This window comes from Fukomys damarensis, unplaced genomic scaffold, assembly GCF_012274545.1.
Source record: "Fukomys damarensis isolate Sample0158 unplaced genomic scaffold, DMR_v1.0_HiC HiC_scaffold_23, whole genome shotgun sequence".
Taxonomy (NCBI): domain Eukaryota; kingdom Metazoa; phylum Chordata; class Mammalia; order Rodentia; family Bathyergidae; genus Fukomys; species Fukomys damarensis.
The window spans coordinates 625,443-633,175 of record NW_022900935.1 but is presented as its reverse complement, the minus strand read 5'-3'; the positions used below and the strand labels follow the sequence as shown (position 1 = coordinate 633,175).

The 7,733-nt window shown below is 51.0% G+C and overlaps 1 long non-coding RNA gene across 2 annotated transcripts; it reads right to left on the bottom strand.

Annotated features, from left to right (window-relative positions):
* Window positions 1-4,039: 4,039 nt before the first annotated feature.
* LOC104852827 lies at window positions 4,040-5,918 on the bottom strand. Of its 2 annotated transcripts, XR_002024919.1 has the most exons (4): window positions 5,609-5,918; window positions 5,252-5,424; window positions 4,964-5,062; window positions 4,040-4,150 (listed from the first exon to the last, which is right to left on the bottom strand). It is a non-coding gene; the product is annotated as an uncharacterized LOC104852827 (long non-coding RNA). The 2 variants fall into 2 exon arrangements; XR_002024918.1 differs by lacking the exon at window positions 5,609-5,918 and having other exon boundaries at window positions 5,252-5,576.
* Between the last annotated feature and the right edge of the window lie 1,815 nt (window positions 5,919-7,733).

Genomic DNA, 7,733 nt, shown 5'->3' with positions numbered 1-7,733 from the left:
GTGACAATGACCTGTGCCCATCTCACCCCGGGACAGTGGAGAGGAAGCCTAACTTTGTCTTCTCTGTCTTTGCAAGCTGCCACTCCATTTGGAGGAAGTGAACCAAAGAGTGAACCGTGAAGGGAAGGCGGGAGCAAGGCAGCCTTTTGTTCCCAGCAGCAGAGGGGATGCAAAGGAACCCCTGGGGCCGCCCTCTGTGAAGTCATGGAGTCAGGAAGCTCCTGCTTCCTAAATAACCCTGTGGGGACCATGTGTCTTCCCAAAGAAAATCAGGACAAAATTCTCAGGCAGGGACATTCGTTTTTAGGCTGGCCAGGCTCTGTGGGAAGGAAAAGCCAACAATAATTAGAAGACGTTCTTCATTGTTCTCTCGGAAGAGGGTAACACAGAGGCCCCCACAGACGCACCAACGGGGTGAGGGAGCCTGCAGGAGCGCCTTTGAATCCAGGCTCTCCGGCAACTGCAGACACACAAATTAAGGGCCTGATTTTCTAATTTTCAGAAAATACAGGGCAAGAACTTTCTGCGTGGAAATGAGGTAGGAAAAAAAAAAAAGGACAAGAAAAGCAGTGAATTAAGAGGAGATACAGACATCTGTTGTCATTTTCACGTCTCTTTGTGGATGGACATTTCTTCCCTAGCATCATGAAATGAGGATGCTTCAAGCAATGCAAAAGTAAAGAGAAAGAAGAAAAGGAGCTCTTTGTCCATTAGGGAAAACCATTCATACTGCACTCTCTGAATATCCAAAAGGACAGGGAAATAGTGGCCGAGAACTCCCAGACAGAGCTAGGGTTTGTGTCCAGGGAGCTGATCTAATGCATGTTTTGTGTTTGGGGAGTGAAAGAATGACCACATAAACAACAGTCCTGCCATCGTGCAGGCTGCATTCAGCACAGCCTCCTGCTTCTCCGAGGACCTCCATGCCCCTTATTCATCTAGCAATTATTGACTAAGCACCTACTATAGGACAGGCATTGTCTTCAGTGCTGCAGATATGGAAGTGAGAAGACTTTTTTTCCGGTTCAGAAGGTCCCTGCCATTCTGGAGTTTCCATTCTAGTTCAGGAAACAGATTGTAGACAAGACACATAAGTAGAATATGTAGCACATAGCAGCATGGGCTCTAGAGAAAGAATAAAGCAAAAATGAGGGGTAGGAGATATCAGAAGAGGGTTGAAGCCTCTAATTGTACATCGGCCCTGCTGCCCAGAAGTAGCTAGTATTGGGTGACTTGCTGAGTTTCACGTCCCCTCTCCAGGAAGCTTTGGCCGATCATGTGGTTCCTTCTTAGTGTCAGCCACTTTCTCAGGGCCTTTGTCCACCCCAGGGCTCCTCCCCAAGCACTAGTGTGACTTGGGGTAGAGAATTCTTTATTTTTCTTGTGCACCCTGGAGTGGTGGCTGCATCTCTGGTCTCCACCCAGTAAATGCCAGCAGAACTGCTCCCAACACCCTCTGTGACAGCTAAGTGTGTCCTAGGCTTTGCCAGATGTCCCCCCAAAGAGGGCCCAAATCACCCCAGGCTGAAAACCACGGGTCCATCCCTTGTTGTTCAAGGTGTACATAGGAAGCCAAGTATCACCTGGGGACTTGTCAGAGTCCCAGGCCTTCAGCCCAGACCAAGACACGTGAGTGGTTCACATGCACCAGCAATATCTGGAAGGAACTGGTCCAGCACCACTCATGGACTCTGGATCAGAACCATCTGAGGGATTATGCGTGGGTCCTCCCCATATCCACTGAGACAGAGTGTGAGGGGTGAAGTCACAGCAACTTGGTTTTTAGCTGGATTCCTAGGCGAGTCTGATGTGAATCAGCAGTTCTCAAAGTATGGCTCCTGGTGCAGCAGCTCAGTGTCTCCTAACACTTGCTGGAAAGGCAAAGTGCAGATTACCAGCCCCCAATCCCTGAAGCCAGACCTGGGGATCAGTGCTCACAAGACTTTTGAATTCCTGAGGTTTTAGACTCCATGGTGTTCAGTGGGGAGCCAGAGACGCCAATGCCTTCAGGAACTGGTAAGGCCGGCTGGGGTTGATAAAGATGAAATATATCCTGGGAGGACGAGGTGGCTTGCAATGCATGACAGCATCTAAATTCTTGCCTAAAGAGATTTGAAGAGAGGAAGGAAGGAAAGAAGTGGAGGAGGAAGGGACAGAAGAAGGAAAATCAGCAGCCAGACAGAGCACCTAGGTAGACCAGATCCACTAGGGGCCCCCAGTCTGCCACCATCTTGTAAGAGGTGACATCTTATGACTGTCATCTTTTTAAGAATACCTAGGTGAATCCTCAAGTCAACAATAATCGTTCCTTCTTTTTGGCACCAGGGATCGAACTCAGGACCTTGCACTTGTGAGGCAGGTGGCGGAACCACTGAGCTACATCCCCGGCCCCAACGATAATCGTTCTATGGCCACGAGCATACTGCTACAGAGCCTCCATCAGACCTGTGGTATCCAGGAAAAGTTGGCCGGTTTTCCAAAGCATTAAACTGGTGATGGCGAACCTTTTAAAGTTTTCCATGATACCAAACAGCTGGCTGTGGCACGCGTGCCCTACTTCCTCACCACTGCACTAAACTATTTCCAGACAAACACATAAATGCCCCATGGATAGAGTCAGCCAAGAGAGGTCTGAATGGTGAAGACCAAGTTCTTAGGGCCTCAGGTCTATTATCTGAACACGGAAGGGCTGGATCAGAGCAGGATTCCTTGGCCTCAACACTGTGGACATTTGGGGCCGGAACTTTGCTGGGAGGGGATCATCTTGTCAGTTGTGGGGTGCTCAGTGGATCCTCTGACCTCTACTCACTAGAAGCTAATAGCACCCTGCCTGGTTCGGACAATCGGGAATGACTGCAGATCTTGCCAAAGATCCCTGGGGGCCAAACTGCCTCCTGCTGAGATTCAAGGTAGGAGAGAGAGGGAAATCAGCACCTCGACAGCCTGCTTCAAGCTGCTCTTCTCCTCATGGGATATCTGTACCCTAGTGCCCCCCAACCCCGCCGGAGCCTGGCTGCACTTTCTTAGGTCTCCTGGTGATCTGAGTTATCCCACTTCCCCCACCTTTCCTTTCACACGTGTTGCTTCCAATAAACCTACTGCTCTCCCAAGTCCGTGTCCCTGGGTGGTTCCAAGATGAGGAAGCCAGTAACCCAGAAGTAACAGCAGCTGAAGCTCTGAATATCACCTGCAGGCCTTTGGGTCTGTTCAAAATGGCTGCCTGCTACCGTTTAGATCTAAAATGGCCCCCAAAGCCTCATGTGTTTGAAAGGTGCCTGGATTATGGGGGTGGCATAGCGATTTGCTGTTAGGAAGCAGGGTCTAATGGGAAGAGGTAGTCACCGTAGGTGTGACCTAGAAAGTTATCTGTCCCTTCCTGGATCCTCCGTTGATCTCTCTGCTTCCTGCCTGCCATGCTGCTTTTGCCTGGAGCCAGCAGCCAACCATGCAAGCTTGGAGACTTGGAAAGTGTGAGCCAAAACAAACCTTTCCTCCTTCAAGTTGTAGGCATCAGGTATTGTGTCCTAGCAATGAGGAAAGTGACTAAGCCACCACAAAAGTGACCCTAAGCAGATGGGAGATTCTCACCAAATCTCTTGGGGAAAGGGAGAGCTTCCCAAGTTGGGGGTAGAGGTGAGCCATGGACACACCCCAGGCAGGGCTCCTTGCCGCCCACCCTGAAAACAGGTCCCAACTGCCTTCACAATTTCCCGTCATTCCCCAGCAATAAAAGAAATTCCTTGCTAAAAGATATTTCCCAAGAACATAAATCTTTGAAAAATCCCCCTTTGTCCATGTGTATGATAAATGTTCTCTGTCTGAGAGGGTCTCCGGGGTCTCCGCATGCCTTCTGCTCTGAGAAGAAAATTTCAGACACAAACTCCTTTTAAATACATAACAGATTACAGTTACAAACTCAGGCCTGGTGGCCTGTGCTGCAGCCAGCTTCCCGCGGTTAGCACGCGCCTATTCTGTGATTTGGCTTTTCAAAAATAAGAGGTGTAAGACACACGGCATAGAAGGGGAGAAGACGCTTGCCTCTGAATTCCTGTGACAAGCTATCACCTTCACCTTGGCTGGGGTGAGCAACTTCAGCCAGAATTTTAGGAGGCACCACGAGCATGGGAGAGAAGGGAGGAGGCCATTCCTTCTGTTTTGTAAAGAAGATGAGACAGGAAGTGAGACAGGCAGGCAGGGACCAAGGAGGAAAAAACAGGAAACATGAAAGAAGGATCTGGGCCTTTACCCAGGTGTGCTTGGTGGGAGGGACAAGGGCCAGCCCTTTCTCAGGGCCACCAGACTGTCCACAGGGAGAGAGGTGGGGCAAAGTGACTTTGGAGGTCACAGCTTTTGGCCACCCACAGCTTCTTTCTGTCATCTACGGGGCCAAAATTCCTCCTCTGGCCACTTCACAGTAGTTCTCGTGAGCACCTCATGAGGTCCCCACCATGGAGGCGTCACGTGGTGACAGCACCCTGTGAGATGACAGGGACAAGGAATGGTGGCCCGACTCCCGGTGGGGTTCGGCGAGTGCGGCTGATGGCCCAGAATGCCAACTGGCCAAGACACGGGGTCTCTGTAGATGTAACTCCTTAACCCAAGCGTAGCCCGTGAATAACTCAGGGCCTGCTGTCCACCACCACAGCTCCAGTATGCCTGGTGTCCTCTCCTTCTGTCTCAGGAAAGGGAAACAAAATGGCACTACAGGGGACTGGCGGCTGCCTGGGAAGACCGACAGAGTCCCCTCCAAGTGGCCACATGGGTTTCCAGGGCCCCAAGGATTTCACAGAAGAAATCAGAGGAACCCAGGCCGCTTCGTTTCACTTTCAAGCGTGGGGGAAAGGAGCTGGACCCCAAAAGCAGCAGTACTGAGCTAATGAGCAGGCGGAGGTCCCTGTCGTGGACAGCTGGGAAGACCTGACAGACTCAGGACAGGACAGTCACTGAGCCGCTATGGACTCACCCCTGGTGGATGTGGAGAGGCTTCAGAGAGGCAGTGTTGGGCTCCCACGTACAGGCCAGAGTGAGGGGCCACATGTGGACATTTTCATTCAGCACTGCTCTATTTACCGGAAAGGAAACGGCACACGAGGCCGCTGAGCTTCTCGGAGACTTTGATCCTTCCCACCTCCCCACCCCATTTTCCTTCTTGTTGACTAAGGAATGCATTCAAGGTGCGGACGAATCTCTCTGGGGCCACAAGAGCATCTGGAAGCCGCAGCAGGATCGGTGCCCCCTCTTATCTCCTCACCTGCACATCGGTCACGTGAGAGTTCATTCCTGTGACTGGAGCGTGCAGATTTTCATTTTCCCAAGGAAGATGGAGGGGATTTAAGGTGCTCAGTGTAGAGAGTTAGGATTTTGCTCTGGTCTGGTTTCAAGGAGTAATTTGATCTCCGAGAGTTGTATGGAATGGCTTCCAATCTGGAAGTGAAATCTCTATTTTCATCCATTTAGCCCCTGTTTTGTTTTGAGAACTCATCTACATGTAACAGGGGAAGCTGGACGGCGGCAGGCATTTATCTGGATCAATATAAGAACACCACGTTTTGAAGATTTCCGGTGGGAACCCTTCCATACAGGAGGCACCGTTCCCAGGGGGACGCACCTTCCTATTTTCTCTGTTTGTTCCGGAATAATTACAACCCGAAGAGAAATCCGCCTGGGGTTAAAGTCAGACGTTTTGTTCAGATAAAACACAGCCAGACTGACTGGGGACTCGCAACGCATCCAGGGTCCCCCCGTGGTGGACCAGCTCGGCCCCTCCAAGGTGGAACCAGAGGAGTGTGGTTAAGGGAACACAGAGCTCTCTAATGTTCCCGCTACATGGCAATTTAGCCTCCACTTCTGTGTGCTCGAGAAAGAGGGCAAAGTGGTCACGAGTGGGAGGGGAACCTCCTCAACGTCTCCTCAGTGGGGCGACTCCAAGCTTTCGGAAAGGCCACACTTGAGGGGAGCCCAGGACGGAGCCCTCTCTGACCACCTCACAGAGGTTTCTGTGAGCTCCTTCCCTTCCCTGTCTCTGATGTCACAGTGGATGGGTGACGTCCGTGGTGGGTGGGCAGCGTCTCCAAAATTCACTTCCCCGCAGTCCCAGAATGGGGCTTTTACTTGGGAACAGGGTCTTTGCAGAAGCAGTTAGTTAAGGATCTCGAGATGAAACCGTCCTGGATTTGGGGGGCGGTGCAGAGGGACACAGGGAGAAGAAGACCATGTGAAGACAGCAACTGAGGCAGAGGTGGAGAGGAGAGGGATGAGGCTACAACCAGGGAGCAGCTGGGGGCTCAGCGGCTAGGAGGAAACCCTCGCCCAGAGCCCCAGAGGGCCCTTGGCCTTGCTGACCCCCGATTCTGTACTTCTGCCTTCCGGAATGGAGAGCAGAGAAATTTCTGTTGTTTTAGCCCATTCGGTTGGTGGTAGTTTGTTACGGTGGCCCCAGGAGAATGGCACACAATTGCATAAGCAGAAATGGGAACAATCACACTCCACTCCCCAAATCCTGAATCTGTAGATTTCTTTTGCTGCAAACCTTTTCCTACTGCAGCCCCCAAAATGCCAAAGGAAAAGGAAACTTTTGGACCTCAGTGGTGGCTTCAACCTTTGGCAGAACGAGGCTGGCTTTTACCCTCACGAGGTGGCCATGGGCTTTCACACAACAGGGCTGCATGGAGCTGTGGCAGCTCCTGCTCCCTGGCCTGACCCAACCCTGACCAGCAACTGAAGGTTGACTCTGGAGACATTGGGCTTCTTGACAGCAAATATAAATGTGCAGCACCTAAATAATTGATTGCAATGGGGGAGTGAAACCGTTACATAACTTATTCATCAATCGCTCTATCAGCAGAGTCAATAAATGCCATCCCTTTGATGCCAACCGATTCCACAGGATGAAAAGGATGCCGAGTGAACAATGATAACACATTCTCAATGCAATCACAATAATTTAAAAAGGCAGCTTCTGGCCAGGTTGAGAGATCCCCAGGAGATGACAGTCCTGTCCGCTGTGTCCCGGCTCACTTGAGCACCCTGCTGCCCACAGGGCCCTGAGTAGCTGGTGGCATGATGCAGAGGGATTTGTCACAGCTCTGGGCACAGCACCTGTATACCCAGGGCCACTCTGCTAGCTCAGTGGAGCACCCGGGAAATGCAATCAGTCCCTAAAGCTCGGCAAAGGACACAGCGCCGGTCCTGTGCCTGGGCAGAGGGATGCTTGGGCTGGGGATTCTCCACACTGGCTGGCTGCTTCTGAGTCACCGTAGAACCCTGGTAAAAATGCAGGTTCTGGGGCCCACGACAGTGCAGATCTGGACTGTGGTAAGGAATCAGCCCTGTACTGACAGACTCACAAAGTAGCAACTGTCTTTTAACATGCTCACCAGAAGAGTCCAACACACACACCCGGGCAGGAATCACTGCTTTTTCAAAATTTAAGCAAAAGGCTGACTAAACTGATATCAAGACTGTTGCCCCCGGCAACTCCCACCCTATTTTCTAGCTCCATGGATCGGACTACTCTAGATCCCTCAGATAAGTGGAATCACACATTCTTTGCCTTTCTGTGACTGGATTATTTCTCATAATGTCCCCGAGACTTGTCAGAGTCCTTCCTGTTTGAGGATGAATGACATTCCAGAGTAGGTACAGGTCACTTTTTGTCTATTTATTTGTGGTTGATAGACCTTTCCTTTCCTGTCCTCTCCTTTTTTCCTTCTGCCATTAAAATAATGAACAAA